The sequence below is a fragment of the Kogia breviceps genome, chromosome 7, assembly GCF_026419965.1.
Source record: "Kogia breviceps isolate mKogBre1 chromosome 7, mKogBre1 haplotype 1, whole genome shotgun sequence".
Taxonomy (NCBI): domain Eukaryota; kingdom Metazoa; phylum Chordata; class Mammalia; order Artiodactyla; family Physeteridae; genus Kogia; species Kogia breviceps.
The window spans coordinates 109997268-110015219 of NC_081316.1; the positions used below are offsets into that span (position 1 = coordinate 109997268).

General features: G+C 42.3%; 1 long non-coding RNA gene across 1 annotated transcript in view; it reads right to left on the reverse strand.

Moving 5' to 3' along the window:
* Nucleotides 1–17952, reverse strand: part of LOC136794526 (uncharacterized) — a 278261-nt gene that overhangs the window by 26588 nt on the left and 233721 nt on the right. The window contains exon 3 of the long non-coding RNA XR_010841472.1: nt 1966–2068. This is a non-coding gene — a long non-coding RNA (uncharacterized lncRNA). The remainder of the gene's footprint in view (nt 1–1965; nt 2069–17952) is intronic.

Consider the following 17952-nt stretch of genomic DNA (forward strand, 5'->3'; position numbering starts at 1 on the left):
TGCTTATTTATTTTATACATAGTAGTTTGCATCTCTTAATTCCCGCCCCTATCTTGTCCCTCCCCCTTCCCTCTCCCCACTGGTAACCACTAGTTTGTTTTCTGTAGCTGTGAATCTGCTTCTGTCTTGTTATATTTGTTTGTCTTAGTTTTTAGATTCCACATATAAGTGATAACAGACACTATTTGTCTTTCTCTGTCTGACTTATTTCACTAAGCTCAATACCCTCTAGGTCCATCCATATTGTTGCAAATGGCAGAATTTCATTTTTTTAATGGCTGAGTAACATTCCAGTGTGTGTGTGTGTGTGTGTGTGTGTATTTTTTCTAGTTTCTATTTTTTTTTTTAATTTTTATTGGGGTATAGTTGCTTTACAATATTGTGTTAGTTTCTACTGTACAGCAAAGTGAATCAGCTATATGTATACATATATCACCTCTGTTTTGGATTTTCTCATTTCTTTTTTCTTTTTTTTTTTTTTACATCTTCTTTATCCATTGATCTGTTGAGGACACTTAAGTTGCTTCTGTATCTTAGCTCTTATAAATAATGCTGCTGTGGACACTGGGGTGCACATATCTTTTCGAATTAGTGTTTTCATTTTATTTGGATATATATATACCCAGGAGTGGAATTGCTGGATCACATGGTGGTTCTATTTTTTGCTGTTTGAGCAACCTCCATACTATTTTCCATAGTGGCAAGATTTATGCATTTTATTGTATGTAAATTATACCTCAATTTAAAAAAAAAAGAAAAAATCGTATGGTTATATCCTTGGAAGTGCAATGTTGATATGCAATATTTTCACTTGTTTGTACAATCTATATGAGCATTTGTATGCCAGATCTGCATTGTCTCATCTTCTCTCTCTACCCTTGTAATCTGCACTCAGTTTTTCAAGGGGCAAAGATGAGGGAGGGGTGTAGACTAGTCTCAGAGAAATCTACAGACAATTACCCTCCGTTGAAAATAAACATAATAAAACTATAGAAGTCTAATTTTTGCAACTCGAGAGGGTTTTTTCCACAGCTATTCACATCTAATCACTCTCACCTAATAAATGAATAGAATAGCTAATGTGATTAGACTAATTCACTATTCATCATGAATATTAAATGAACAGAATATTTTGCATTTCACCAGTCACATATCTTGAGTATTTACCTGATATTACAATCAGACATGTATTAGATTTTCTCTCTGCTTCTGGGCCATAACTCATAGATAATTATAGTGTTTAATTAGCCCCACACAGCACTTGGCTCTTGGGTGTGGATGGAAATTACAGGATGTAGAGGAACAAATCAAAGGCTGTAAGGGAAAGTAGCCCTTTGCTGTAGCCCCTGGAAGCACAGTAGGGACCATGGGCAGTGCAGGGTGAATCATATTATTCCACTTGAATAGAAAAGACGTTGCTTTCAAAAAGATTTTTAAAGTACATTAAAAAAAATACAATGAGTGAGCATGAAATGGAAAAGAGGTAGAGAGTTTAATGCACTCTTTATAAAGAGGCCTTTTTCCCCCTGATCATTCTTGACTGCCTCTTGCATTCGATGAAATCATAGAATCATCAGTTGGTTGGGAGCTCTCTCCTAGCAACCTAGACAGGTAACTGCAGTGTCAGTCCAGCGAGCTGACTGCCAGAGGTTCCGATGACTGTTGCTCGGTCCTTGAGGCCTGGAAGTGCAATAAAGCAGTCTATATGGGGATATATGTATACACATAGCTGATTCACTTTGTTATACAGCAGAAACTAACACACCATTGTAAAGCAATTATACTCCAATAAAGATGTTTAAAAAAAATGTCTGCTAGCTAAATGCCTAATTTCTCAAAGACATGCAATGATTCGAACCAATCCAATCTCATCCCACAAACATATAATGAACATCTTTGCTGGTAAGACACGCTGCTAAGTCCTATGGAGGAGAGATAAGTAATATAAGTAATACAATATCATACCCTCTGAGCTTGGGAAGTGTGGAAGGAGAAAGGGGAGATTCAAGAAACTGGCTTCTCAAAGGACAAATGAAGAGTGGTTCAAATAGGAGGGCAGAATTGTGTCCTGGGAAGAAAAAGAAAAAATGTTGATGTGTACAACATGCTACACAAATGGAGTACGAAGCTAAATATGGTAGGCAGAATTCTAAGATGGTCCCCAGGATTTCCCATCCTCCTTGTATGCATGCCCTGCATCAGCGCTGGGACTGAGACTATGATGGACTTTACTCCAGTGACTAGGTTATGCTACGTGGCACCGTGGATGACCTGCCCTAATCACATTGGTCCTTTAAAAGCAAAGAGCTTTCTCCAGCTGGTTGTACAAGAGGAGGTCAGAAAGACGGACTCCAGCTGCTCTGGAGGGAAGCAAACACTGGGTTGTGAATGGACAGTGGGGGCAGATGACAAGGAACTGCCAGAGAAAGCAGTTCTGGGCTGACAGGTAGCAGGAAAAGGGGCATCTCCGTCCAATGGCCTCAAGGACACGGATTCTTCCAACAACCAGTGATCTTGGAAGAGGACCCAGATGAGAACTGAAGCCCTAGCTGGCACCTTGATTTCAGCCCAATGAGACCCTGCGTGGAGGATTCATGCTCTGCCCAGTCTTCAGACATGTAGAAACTTCGAGATGATAAATTTGTGTTGTTTTAAGATGCCAACTTTGTGGTAATTTTTAACGCAGTAATAAAAAGTAACATCCCAAGCAAGAATGAGGATTTAAAAGCTGTGATAAAAAGAGCAAAATAGGGGAAAAGAGGGAGGTGGGATGTGGAAAGGGGTGAGGGGGGGGAGGGAGAGAGAGAGGACAGAGAGGCGATAAAGAAATGCACCCACATGAATAGTTTCAGGGGACTATTAATCATAAAGGAAATAACTCCTCTTTGCGGAGAAAGAATTTAAGAAGAGAAACAATGATTTACTGCTGAATAATCCATGAGGGTTTCAGAGTAAATGCTTGGCTGGACCCCAAATCAGCCTGCTCTGGCAGCTAGCTCATTTGGGGACTTCTGCTTCCCTCTGTTCAGTATGTGATTCAGGGCTTTCTCCCCAGAAGTCACAGGCCTGGGCTGGGTCACAATTGCTAGGTTTGCCCTCATCTTGAATTGTCTCCACAAATTCTTCCTTTTTTCAATATGGTCCAAACTGTGATATGTTATTGACTTGGAGATCCAGCAACTAGATCCTAAAGGGGAGAGCCTATATAGTACATGGCACAGTTTCCATTTTTCTGGGCTGTTGAGAGCAAGTTGAGGAGGTCATAGGAGCCCAAAGACCCGGGCTCGAGTTTGGGCCGTATCTTCTCTAGCTGTGTGACTGTAAGATGTTATTGATCTTGGAATCTCTCCTGTAATTTGGGGAAAATTTCCAATTCTGATTTTTTTTCTAATTCAGAGAGGGTGGTGACGAAAAAGTGAGAAAAGTGGAGTGTCATATAAAGTATTATTACTGTTTCAGCTTTGAGTGTGCACTCAGTAGCTCATCGTTTTTTTTAACCCCGAAGGTTCTGCATTAAAGTCTGTTAACACCCTAGTCACATAGGACCTACCCTTAAATATCACAATGTTAGAATGTTTCTCCAAGTAATTAGAGACACAGAGAATTGGGGAATGAGATTGGTTGCCCCTAGATAATATTATCATAAAGGTAAAATTCCATTGCAATGAATATTCTTACAGTATTATGTTTCAATGCTATCTTGAAACGAGTACTTTCTCTAATTATCTAAGACAAAAAAAGAGCCTGCATAAGATAGTGAAGGGCCCTCCTTTACAGTGAAAGAATTTTGATTGTGAGTTATCTGCAGGAGACAGGGAAAACTCCAGTTGAGCTGTTTGCAACTCTTTTGTCCTGCTAGTAAATATTAACCTTCAGAGTTTCTTTTTGCTCTTCCAATATTATAGTGGCTAAAACTATCTTTCACTTAACTTCCAAACCACCACCAAAATCGAGTCATGAGGAAGAAAGTAGAAGTGGAGAGAGTCAAAACACCTTCCTCTTAGGGGGTAGAAAGCACTTCTTTTAACCTTTCAACTCACTGAGGAGAGATTGGACATGCTGTTTTATCTCCAACTTCTGCAGATGGGAAAAAGCAGTGACATATCCCAATAAAACCCCATCCTCTGTGCACATGACAAAGACATAAAAGAAAAGACAACCTCATAGCTTTTTCACAGAAAGATGATACTTTTGGAACACAGCACTGTTTAAAGCATTGATAAAATTATTTAACTTTTCCAGGCAAAACAAGAGAAAAGGTAAGGAAGGAATTTGATCTCTATGACTGTGTTTAACAGTCAAGTTCATTCCTGGAACAGATATTAATTGAGCACTTACAACATCGGGGCTGCAGCAGCACACAGGGTAGAAAAGGCTTCTGCTCACGTGGGGTGTGGGCGCCCGTGGAAGGACAGGATGAATGAACTGGCAAATATACTGTATGTCAAGGGGTGGTAAAGTGCTGTGAAAAAAAAACTGGAGCAGGTCAGGAGGTGGAGGTGACAGCTGGAGGGGTAGTTGCTATTTACATAGGGTGGCCGGTGAAGGTGATGCTGATAAGGTGACACTTGAGCTGGGAACTGAAGAGAGTGTTGAGGAAGCAAGTCATGTAAAAATGTGGGGGAAGACAATCCCCAACCACGGACCAGCAAACGCAAGTGCCCTGGGCCAAAAACAAGTTCAGCCTTCATTCATGCATTCATTGACTCATTCATACAGTCTCTCATTCATTTTTTTCTTACAAATAATAACTCAATGCCAATTATGTTCTTCTAGGGAACATCTTTTTGTGAAACTTGTACTACCTTTTGGTTATGAAATGCATATTTGTTGACCAACTAATCAGTATACTTTGGCATAGGAGGAAAATAATGAGGTAGGCAAGATTCTCACCCTAAAATGAATACAACCCATTCTAAGAGACAGACATATACAAATAAATGTAGCACCCCAGCAGGCTTCAGGGTTAGGGAAAATAGCTGGGCTTTGGAGAGAGAGAGATCCTAGTCCAGCCTTTTTAAACACCTACCCTTGGGTAAGTGACTTTCTTCCTTGAGCCATAGAGCCTGGGGCAAGTGATATCTACTGTGTAGAACTCTTGTGAAGAGTAAATGAGATGACCTATATAAAATATAGAGCAAACAGTAGACATTCAATTAATGAACCTTTTCTTCCATCTCTCCTAATATAGTAGTATGATCTGACTGACTAGCTGAACACATAGTACAAACAGTATGCCTTCCTAATCCTAATATTTGGCACACTGTATTGTGGTTACCGATTATGGGCCTATCTCACATACTAAACCGAGGTTTTCTTGAAGATAAGCAACAGTGTGTTAATAACCATTGTTTCTACTGGGCCCAGCCTAACATCTAGCACATAGTGGGGTATTCAGGAAATGTTTACTGCCTGAGTAGAACAAGTGCTCAGAACCATATCTGCCATGGATCATTACGTAGAAGGACAGAAAGGTTAAATTAACCATTCTTGATTTACAACAGTGGTCAGAGGTCAGGTTTTCTACATGATCTGTATAGGGCCTGGACCATTAAAAAATTATTTAAAATTCTTCTGAACATGGTATATTTCAGAGGCCTGTCTATACTTGGAATCAAACAGAGTCCTTATGCACATTTCATTTATAATGTGTTTAAGTAATTAGGACACGATAAACCCTTCATTTTTTTTTTTCAGTACGCGGGCCTGTCACTGCTGCGGCCTCTCCCACCGCGGAGCACAGGCTCCGGACGCGCAGGCTCAGCGGCCATGGCTCACGGGCCCAGCTGCTCCGCGGCATGTGGGATCTTCCCAGACCGGGGCACGAACCCGTGTTCCCTGCTTCGGCAGGCGGATTCTCAACCACTGCGCCACCAGGGAAGCCCAAACCCTTCATTCTTAATGGCAATGGACACATAATTCAATCCCATGGATGATGCAGCAGACCATATTGTCCCTAAGTTTCAACTTCTCTTAAGTGAACTTAGTTAATTTCATTTTCTCTTTCTACTCTTGCTTACTCTCAGGCAGAGCCACCGAGCAGCTTTTATTTTTTTAAAATTTTTATTGGAGTCTAGTTGATTTACAATGTAGTGTTAGTTTCAGGTTTACAGCAAAGTGAACCAGTTATACACATATATATATCCACTGTTTTTACATTCTCTTCCCATATAGGTTATTATCGAGTACTGAGTAGATTCCCTGTGCTGTACGGTAGGTCCTTATTAGTTATCCATTTTATATATAGTAGTGTGTATATGTCAATCCCAATCTCCTAGTTTATCCCTCCCCCACCCACCCTTACCTCCTGGTAACCATAAGTTTGTTTTCTACCTCTGTGACTCTATTTCTGTTTTGTAGATAAGTTCATTTGTACCCTTTTTTTAGATTCCACATATAAGAGATATCATATGATATTTGTCTTTCTCTCTCTGACTTATTTCACTCAGTATGACAATCTCTAGGTCTATCCATGTTGCTGTACATAGCATTATTTCATTCTTTTTTAAGGCTTATATTCCATTGTACCACATCTTCTTTACCCATTCCTCTGTTGATGGACATGTAGGTTGCTCCCATGTCCTGGCTATTGTAAATAGTGCTGCAATGACATTGTGGTGCATGTATCTTTTTGAAGTATGGTTTTCTCTGGATATATGCCCAGGGGTGGGATTGCTGGATCATAAGGTAGATTTTTAAGGAACCTCCATACTGTTCTCCATAGTGGCTGTATCAATTTACATTCCCACCAACAGTGTAAGAGGGTTCCCTTATCTCCACACCTTCTCCAGCGTTTATTGTTTGTAGATTTTTTGATGATGGCCATTCTAACTGTTGTGAGGTGATACCTCTTTGTAATTTTGATTTGCATTTCTCTAATAATTAGTGATGCTGAGGAGCTTTTCAAGTGCCTCTTGGCCATCTGGATGTCTTCTTTGGAGAAACGTCTATTTAGGTCTTCTGCCCATTTTATGATTGGGTTGTTTGTTTCTTTAATATTGAGCTGCATAAACTGTTTTTATATTTTGGAGATTAATCCGTTGTCCGTTGATTTGTTTGCAAATATTTTCTCCCATTCTCAGTGTTGTCTTTTCGTCTTGTTTATAGTTTCCTTTGCTGTGCAAAAGCTTTTAAGTTTATTAGGTCCCATTTGTTTATTTTTGTTTTTATTTCCATTACTTTAGGACGTGAGTCAAAAAAGATCTTGTTGTGATTTATGTCAAAGAGCATTCTTATGTTTTCCTCTAAGAGTTTTAATGAGGTATCACCTCACATTGGTTAGAATGGGCATAGTTTAAAAATCTACAAACAGCAAATGCTGGAGAGGGTGTGGAGAAAAGGGAACCCTCTTGCACTGTTGGTGGGAATGTAAATTGATACAGCCACTATGGAGAATAGTATGGAGGTTCCTTAAAAAACTAAAAATAGAATTACCATATGACCCAGCAATCCCACTCTTGGGCATATACCCTGAGAAAACCACAAATCAAAAGACACATGCACCTCAATGTTCATTGCAGCACTATTTACAATAGCCAGGTCATGGAAGCAACCTAAATGCCCATCAACAGATGAATGGATAAAGAAGATGTGGCACATATACACAATGGAATATTACTCAGCCATAAAAAGGAATGAAATTGGTTCATTTGCAGAGATGTAGATGGACCTAGAGACTGTCATACAGAGTGAAGTAAGTCAGAAAGAGAAAAACCAATATTGTATATTAACGCATATATGTGGAATCTAGAAAAATGGTACAGATGAACCAGTTTGCAAGGCAGAAATAGAAACACAGATGTAGAGAACAAACCTATGGACACCAAGGGGGGAAAGCAGGGCAGGGGTGGTGGTGGGATGAATTGGGAGATTGGAGTTGACATATATACAATAATATGTATAAAATAGTTAACTAATAAGAACCTGCTGTATAAAAATAAATAAATAAAACTAAATTAAAAACAAAAGCAAAGTCCATAGTTACCATTAGGGTTCACTCTTAGTGTTGTACATTCTATGTGTTTGAATAAATGTGTAAGGAAATCTACCCTCCACTGCAGTATCATACAGAGTAGTTTCACTGCCTTAAAGCTCCTCTATTCTTCCACTCTTGCACGGTACACATGGAGATGCACCATCGAGATCCCTCTTTAAAGAAGGGCTCGCTGCCCTGTTCTGGGGAATACAGAGAGCAACTTTCAGCTGTCAGTATCTTCTGACTCTGCCTCAGCTATAGAGAGCATGACCTCCCCTGAGATCATACCTTCCCTGGGACAGCCCACCTCCAGTGACTGAGCGACACAGGTGTATAAAGGCCCTGGCACTTTGGTCCAGGTATTTCTTTCTTTTTTAAAAATTAATTAATTAATTAATTTGATTTATTTGGCTGTGTCAGGTCCTAGTTGCAGCACGCAGGATCTTCATGGCAGCATGTGGGATCTTTTGTTGTGGCGCACCGCCTTCTCTAGTTGCGGCGCACAGGCTTCTCTCTAGTCGTGGTGCGTGGGCTCCAGAGTGCGTGGGCTCAGTAGTTGCAGCACGAGGGCTCTCTAGTTGTGGCTCGTGGGCTCTAGAGTGCGAGGGCTCAGTAGTTGTGGTGCACAGGCTTAGTTGCCCCACAGTCTGTGGGATCTTAGTTCCCCGACCAGTGATCGAACCCACGTCCCCTGCATTGGAAAGTGGATTCTTAACCACTGGACCACCAAGAAAATCCCCCAGCCCCACTATTTTTAATTGATGTAAGACAACTCTGACTAGCAACACTCACTCCAGAGCGCTCCTCTGGGTTGAAGGAGGTCTGCATTACAGTTTTACTTTGTCCTCTGACAAATACAGCTCCTTCCTTCCTTTCACAGGTGTGGATCCCCAATAAATATCTTGCACACCAAACTGTCTCAGCATCTGCTTTCAGAGCACCTGGGCTGTGACATGCCTCTGCAACTGTATAAGTATACATATGTATGCATGTGTATATGTAAGTATACAAATACACCCATATATGCATTGTATATGTACATACATTATACATGTATATATTATATATAATGTACATACACACACACATATATATATACCTTCACACCCAACCTAGTGTCAGAGAGATGCCTTTGTTCTTATCTGGGGCTGACCCTGGCTAATTGACACTGTCTCTCCTGTACCTCATTTCTTCCCAGTCTGTTGGTCAAGGCATCATACCTTCTGTGGGAGAGTGAAGAGTTCCTCTTCTTCCATGCATATATTTCCAATGAGGACTATGAATCCTAATACTTTGGCTTCTTCCTCTTTCCCTGACCATAGGACTGGGCATGAAATTCAGATTCGCCCAATCAGTCTTGATGGCATTTGACTAGAGCTGAGGAGAAATGCTCTATTTTCTGGTGGAAAAGTTGGAAACATATACACCAGGAGCAGCCTGTGGAATGGGTGTAGTCTGTGCTTGTCTTCATGGGAGAGAGTATGGAAGATACATACAGTGCAGTAAAGATGAGACAGTGGTCCCAGAAACATCAAATCTCTGGGTACAGTTATATCCTGTTACACTCCTCTTGCTGGTCATGTGAGCCAGTCTATTTCTGTTTTAGCCTAAGTTAGTTGATGAAGATATACTGTTAATTGCAGTCAAGAGTCCTGATGAATAGACCCCTCCAATTTTGCTGTCTACTCCATGTTTTTGTGTCCCTTGCAGGACTTTTCTCCTTTAATTAACCCATCTTCCAGTGTCTTTATTCTGTCCCTCTCTACTGGCTGCTTTCCCTTTGCATAAAACAAACACCGATCTCACTAATGGTAGAGAGAAGAATGTCCATTGAGTCCTCAGTCTCTTTAGCTACATTTCTACTCTCATTTTTTTGCTGCATGGCTAAATTTCTCTTAATAGTGGGCCATGCACACCCTTACATCCTTACTTCATTCTCTTAACCTCCTGCAATCTGTCTTCTGTCCACACCTCTCTACTAAAACAGCAATTTTGAAACAAGTTATCTAGTAATGGCCCAAACAAAACAACCTTTCCTCAGTTTCATTATCTTGGATCTATTTCTGGCATATGACACTATTAATCACTGACAACCTCCTCTGCCCTCTGGCAAGACATGGTCTTGAACTTTCCTTCTTAGAGGCCCTACATTCCATTGGCATTCCTGAGGAGCGAGGTTCTGGTGGACTCATGAGGGAGAAGATTCAGAGCGTAAGAGAGCAGGATGCTTCTACTTTGGGAGAAGCAGCTCTCGAGATGATTTGGAGAGCAGTGGGTGGAAATGGAGGGAACTTGACTGGGTGCCTTTGTTTTTAAGTAAAGTAAGAGTCAAGCCAAGTGGCTGAAAGTGTGGAAGACAAGGTGGAAATGTCAGTATTGAAGAAAGTGGATAAATTTTAGAAATATTGTAAAGAACAAATTAACCAATCCTAAAGAAATGAATACTATGGTTATAAACCAGCATCGATGGTCCAGATAAGAGAGCTAGCTTGGATTCAGTCAGCACAATTTCATAGCTTGTGCCAAATGTCCAAATTTAGGGGAAACCAGTTAAGTAGCAATTGCAAGCTTAGAGCCATCATGGAAATGCGGACCAGGGTCCAGACTGGGTGAAGGTGAGGCCAGAAGAGGCTTTAGATCTTCAGACCATGGCAAATATTAGATTAACAAGGCTGAGAGAATAGGAAACGTGAGGACAAGTTGGTGAAGCGGAGGTCTTAGAGTTGAAAATCTCCAACTGATCCGTGGTGGGGCCATCCTCTGCATTAGTGGTTCTCAAACTTTTGTGCATCAGAATCACCTGGAGGGCTTGTTAAAGCACAGATTGCCGGCCCCACCCCTAAAAACTCTGATTCTACAGGTCTAGGCAGGGCCTGAGATTTGCATTTCTAACACGTTTCAGGTGAAGCTAATGCTAGCGGTCCAAGAACCATGCTTTGAGAGCCGCTGCTTTGTTGTGAGAAACAGAAAGGAGGTGAAGGTCATTGATGTCGAGGAGGTTGAGATGCTGAGAGGCTTGGGTCATCAGTCATCAATAAAAGCTCAGTGTGCTTATGGAGTCTCAGGTGAGCACATGCTCCAGATTAAAGGTCAGAAGGGTACTTTAAGGAGTGAGGGAAAAGACTTGCAAAGGAGGAGGGCTCTTGGGCGATGGCGGCAGACAACGCTCTGCAAGGTAAGTTGAAAGCAAGTGTGACCTTTTTTGAGTTGCGGTCAGGGAAGAGAAAGCAGCTTCGGGAAAGGAGTTTGAGAGCTAGTTACAGTTAAGGGAAAGCCACATTTCCACTTGACAGTGAGGTGGAAAGAATGCTGCCATGAGGATCTGCAGCCATGTGGGAGTTTGCTCATTAAGCAGGATTCCTCAGGACGCCAAAGAAGAGACTTGTTGAAAAGGTGGTATGGAATATGGGGCGTGGATGAAAAAGTGATTTAGCTGTAGGTGGGGGTGACTAAAAGGAAAAGCAGGGGAAGGGAACAAGGTTGGTGGGCTCTGTGCTTAGACTAGAAGGAGGGAGACAAGTGAGACTGAGTTTGGGGCCAGGGAAAGGTTTTGCACTTGTGTTAGTGATCAGGGAAGGAGGCTGCCGATGAAGCGTTCTGCCTTCACTGTGGGAATTCAGACCACTTCTCTGTTGCGTTATGTGAATATCTGTTTATGTCTGTTTTTGCCTTGACAATGTCTTCTTAGTTTCTAATGATAATAGTGTTATTGGGTAGAAGGCAGGTGGAGGGTATTGTGAGTGGGCTTAGGAGGCCAGGCTGAGGCTATTCCCTGTATGGAGGTTTTTTTTTTTTTTTTTTTTTTTTAGCCCTTTATAGTAAACTGGGCCCAAGTGACTATGTAGAGATGTATATGGTCCATATAACTGATCTCCTTTGCTGTCTTCACTATTGTATGGTATGGCTGGTGTCTGACTGCATATGGCATTGCGTTAAGTGTTGTAACAGGAGAATGCTAGACTCATTTTAGACGTTTAATGGAGCAAACAAACATTTTGAAGCAAACACACTCTGCTATCATGGGAAATAAGACTGAGCTAAGAATCAAGATTCTTGTTTCCACTGTTTTGTGACTTCCATGGTGTTTGGTTCTGTGGTTTCTAAAGACTCTTGCCATTGGTGACAGTATTGCAGAGTGCAAACAGAGTGGCTTCAAAATTAGATACATTGTGACCCTAGTCCTCCCTCAGCCCCTTCCACCTTGGGGGAGTCTACCCAACCCACCTCGTCCTCAGGGTCTTCATCTTTAAGTGAAAAAGATAATTGACCTCATAGCAGTTGTTGCCAAAATGAAATGAACAACACATGTACATTTCTTAAGCGCCGTTCTGGGTCATACTAAGTGCTCAGCAGTATCCGTTTTTTTTCTTCCTTCCCTAGTCCCCACTTTTATCTTTATCATTCTGTACATTTTTAGGGGCCAGAGAACTATTTCACTGTGGGACTGCAGGGTGTAGATGAGCAAAAGACCTCTTGAAGTACCCATCTCACAATACACAACTTCTTACTGCTGTGTAACTTCCTTGCTTGGCAGGAAAGTTTCCTCCACGTGATTAGCTCCTTTTTCATGTGGTACGTGCCTGTAAAGCAGGGCTTGGATGTTCTAGAAAGGGAAAGTGTCTCAGAAAAAAAAAAAAAAAAAACACCAGGGATTACATTTCCCTGCACATACTCTCGAATTTGAAATTAAGAGGAAGAAGCTTTTGCCAAGACTGCGTCTTGCTTGGACCCTTGTTCTGAACCTGAAGGTTCTTGGCAGCTCATACAGCATGCACCTCCCTTCATCTGTCCCTGGAGTGGACACACGCTGGAAATTTATAGTTTATTTTCCCAATGCTTCATCTGGGTGCACTTCCCTGATGGTGTCAATTAGTAAAAAACGTGGAAAGCCTATATTTCTGATGTTCCCCACGCCATGGTGAGCACAAGCTGGCAATAACTCTCTCTGACACTGTGAACACTTTGAAACTTTGTTTCAAAACAGTTTGAAGAAAACCCTATTTATAACTAACTCTGTGTACACTTTTGAGTCTCCCAGAAAACTTGCCTAAAAGTCACCAAGGTGAATGGAGGAGGATGTGGAGGGGCATTGCCATGTGTTCTATATATTTCTGTCCTATTTTGGGACTTCGGGGGCGGGATGGGGGGAAGAATTACTCTTTGTAGGGTCAAAACTAGGGTGTACTAAAGTTTCTGCACTATGAGTTGCTCTGATAAAATTTAGACTCCAGAAAAATCTTCTACGCACTTCAGTTGAAAGTAAAATAAGAATAAAATGAGCTGACATCCTCATTCACTTAATATGTAAATGTCAGTGCTGTCAGCCTGGGACTTATTTGGGCCTGTCTTATTTTGTTTCTGTCATAGAATGTTTCTCTTTAGATTCCTTGAGTTAGATGCTGCACGTTCAGAAAAATAAGTTTATAGAGTATGAACATGAGAGAGGCACCTTGATGCTTTTCATTTTTATAGCAGTGTTGGCGTACGTGCATTTTCCAAGGGATATGACCCTGATTCTGGGGATTGTTTTCTTTATGTTTAGAGTGAAGATGAGGGTTGTTAGCAGAAGTGGGGAGCAGAAATCTGAACAAAGTGGGCTTTACTGCTTGAGGGACACATTGCCCCCATCCTTCCCCAAGGTGGTCTTTTTCTATGGCTCATTTTCCCAATGGGCAGGTAGGTCTTGCTTTGTCTGCTGTACCTGGTGTGATGCCCCATGTTCTTTTCTTAAGGGACAAATTCAGAGGAACAATGACGATGGCACCCCTAAGACCACGTAGGGTTAGGGGCCTAAGGAATCGGAGGCATTACGAGGCTGCATGTAAAACAGGAAGAGAGGCTGGGATGGGCAGCCTCATCCTGGATGTCGTCACCCTCTCTTTATCAAAGCGCTGCCCTTGCCCGAGCAGTTTTGCTCCCTGGTTAGCTTGTGTGGCCCCTGCACACACTGGTCCCCACAGACTGAGGTGAAGCTGGCATTTGCATGAGGAATCTGGTCTCTGTTCTGCAGGATCTGTTCCCAGACCACGTGGGTCTCCTTCAGGTTCGGCCATGCAGGAGCACCGGAGCATCTGTCTTTTCACTCCGAGGTCTCAGGGAAGCCTGCAGCCAGGTAGGTCATCATCCTAGATGTTCTGGGTCAGTGCTGCTGAGGAGGCAGTGGTCAAGCAGGCTGGTGGTCTGCCATTATCCTCCTGTTCATCACTTCGTGTAGAGCAGCAAATCCTCCTTCCCCCATTACCCTTTCAAAAGGGGCGGGGTTGGGGGCTTCCCTGGTGGCGCAGTGGTTGGGAGTCCGCCTGCGGATGCAGGGGACGCGGGTTCGTGCCCTGGTCCGGGAGGATCCCACGTGCCGCGGAGCGGCTGGGCCCGTGAGCCGTAGCCGCTGAGCCTGCACGTCCGGAGCCTGTGCTCCGCAACGGGAGAGGCCACAACGGTGAGAGGCCCGCGTACCGCAAAAAAAAAAAAAAAAGAGTGGGGGGCGGGAGAGGAAGGAATTGGGTCATGAATATTTAATCAGGGAAAAGTAAGCACACATTATTTGGGTAAACTACTTAATAGCGGTGCTAGACTCTCCTCAGAAGGGGGTAGATGCCACATCACCAGCCTAGTGTGCTTTCATCCTTAATCATCTCTTCTCGGTTTCCTTTGAGTGGGGATCTACGAAGGCTCCTGTCTCTCCATCAAACCACATCTCTAATTTAAACGGCTGTTAATAAGGGTTAAATCTGCAGGCTGAGCGGGCCCTTCAGTTGTTACTTGCAAAGGGGGAAAAAAATCAATGGAGCAGGAAGCCAGAGGGGCGTCCATTTTGAGAAGCCATAATGAATTACGTTTCCTTAGGAAAGCTGGCAGCCTCCAGTTCTCCCATAGCCTCCCTTTCACGTAACCAAGCCCTCTGTGACACATCAAATTTAATGAGACTGCACAGATCTCAAGGAAGGGGCACGCTGCTGCTGGGGCACTATATTAAGAAGGATCAGAGAACACTTGCTGGCTTTTAAAGGGAGTCCTTAAAGGCAAAGGATCTTTTGCGGGCAGTGGAAGGAGGTCCCAAATTTCAGTGTTTCACGTCTCCTCTGGAGCACTTGAACGACCTGATTCAATGTGAGCTTTTGGGTCTCAGCATTGGCAAACAGGTCCTCAAACCTCAGGACCACTGAAGACCAAGAGGATTGTGGTAGGTAATTAGGGACCTTCTGATTTAAGCGCCACGCCTCCACCCCTGTAGGCCATTAGAAGGAAATGGAGAGAGATGTTGTGTAACTGTCTTCCCTGTGATGAATCATTGTCATAATTGTATTTACCAAATCAATAATTAAATCGCTTATTTAGCCAAGAGGACTGCACTTATGCACACAATGTGTGTGGCATTTTGAAATCTAGAAAAGCTGGTGCATGTATTGGCTCTAGGTTTGGGAGACAGGGCATTAGCTGGGCATCAGGAGACTTTCCTTCAAGTATTAGTTTTGTTGCTAATTTACAAAGTTTCTGTAATCAAATGATATAACTTGGATTTCAATTTACTCGTGTATAAAATGAGAGGGTGAGGGCCACGTACAATTCTCCACTGAGACTTAGAGCTCTGAGTCAGTCTTAGAAAACAGAAAAGACGATGGTGCTAAACCAAGGATACTTGTGTGAGCTAGACACAGCTCCAGGAAACAGCTCCACCACATTTCTCGAGTCCTTTCTGAATTCTCCCCAAACAACTCTTCTGGCATGCAGAGCTCCAGGTGTTGCATTCCAGAGCCTCTTTCTTCCCTCAGTCTCTGTTGATAAGACTTTTTTTCTTATGCCAAGAAAAATAATAATCGAATGATAGCTGACATGTACAACATAATTATCACATCCCAGGCACCAGGCTGAGTGAGTTATGGGCATTGTATTGAGAGGTGTGGTAGATAAGAACACAGACTGGAACCAGCCTTCCTGGGTTCCAGTCACCACTTGGCCACTTCCTAGCTGTGTGACCTTGGGCAAGTTACTTAATAAATATCGTGTTTATTGATGTCTGGCATATAGTAGGTGCTACAGAAGTGCTCATGTTATGATCTCATTTAAGCCTGGAAATATTCCTGTGAGGTTGGTAGGATTATCCCCATTTTACAGACGGGAACCTGTAATTCAACAAATTATAAGATCACCTAGCAGGTGAGAAGCAGTACTGGGAATCGGGCAGAGTCTGAGCTCCTAACCATCATTCTCATGCTCCAGTTTTGGTCTTTTAAAAGGTCTTCTTTGTGCTTCGGTGGAAGTAAAATCCACCAGCATGGTTGGAAAAGGGATTTTAATGCTCCCCTCTGCATCTTGACCTCGGAGCCTTTGGATTGCTCTTTGATCAGCCTTTCCTTTGATATCATTTTTGGTAGGTTGGCATCACAGCTGTTTCAGTTTCTTTTCTTATTTGTGTGTCCTCCTCTTCAATGTCATTGCATCTTTCCCTTGAGATTCCATTTTGATACCTACTTATGGTGTCTCCCTCTTTGCCATTGGTTGGGTGAGCAGGGAAGCAGGCCACCAATAGGGATGAGAGCAGACACAAGTCACATTTCAATTGGGATTGAATGGGAAACAACCACTCATGAAGGTCTAGATCACTCTGCATCCCAAATGTCAGCTTTCTGGAGTCCAGAGGTTCAGAATAAATAGCAGTTGAAAGGAAGGATGACAGAGAGGTTCCATGTGAATATGGAAGAAAGCCCTGGAGTCTGGATAGGTGAGGTCAGAGAATGAAGCATCGTAGCACTATGACCTTGTTACAAGAATGCTCTGGAGGACAGTGAAATTATCGTCACCGCTTTGAAGGAAATATTTTGTTTTGTTTTCTTCCCTGTTGTAAATTCATATGAGTTGTTCAAACTGAAGAGTCCAGACAGTTTGCCAAGGTGATGAAATGATGTGCTTGGTCCATCCACCTCTCTCACTCCCTACTTGAGCTCATGGTCTGATTTCATCTCTGGGAGCAGAGGAGAGACAACTTATGCATATAATTTGCAATTTATTTAAAGTCATGTTTTCTTTGTGTCCTATGTCTTTTTATGGAGGTGCATCCTATTTCTCAGGCTACCATCTTAGTCTTGAAGCTTCCTGTGTGTTAGGACACCTTGTCTCTTCTTTCCTCTGTGTCTTCTGGTTCTTTGTTCCAGTAAAGGGCACTCTTGGTATTGACAATTTCTTAGAAGAGTTTCTCTTGGAATAACTGAGTGTTGCCAGAGAGGCCTTTCCTCTTTCCTCTGCCCTTTCAGGTCCTTAGCACCCAACCCTGGCAGTTGGTAGACACTGACAATAGATTGCACCGGAGTTATTCAGCTTGTGATAAACTCTACATCTAGGGGTAAAACCATTGTCACCATGGGTTGCAGCAAGTACCATCACCTGATCTAGAGAAGTAGGCGTGGGACTGCCTTTGAGCCTGAGCTGGAAATGGAGCCAACAACAGACATCTGAGACATAATTCAGGAATATACTGACAATTTCCAACAAACTGGTAAAACAGGGACCAAAATAGCATGATCTCCACTCAACTCTGAAGCACGGAGTATTGGCTAGGCCCTGTGTTTTCTTTGGTCATATTATTCTTTTTTTTAAAAATTGGAATACAGTTGATTTACAGTGTTGTTAGTTTCAGGTGTACAGCAAAGTGACTCCATTATACATGTACATATATTCATTATTTTTCAGAATATTTTTACCCATATAGGTTATTACAAAATATTGAGTAGAGTTCCCTGTGCTATAGAGTAGGTCCTTGTTGGTTATCTATTTTACATATAGTAGTGTGTATATGTTAATCCCAAGCTCCTCATTTATACCCCCCACAAGAATCCCCTTTGGTAACCATAAGTTTGTTTTCCAAATCTGTGAGTCTATCTCTTTTTTGTAAATAAGTTCATTTGTATCATTTAAAAAAAATTAGATTCCACATATGAGTGATATCATATGATATTTGTCTTTCTCTGACTTACTTCACTTAG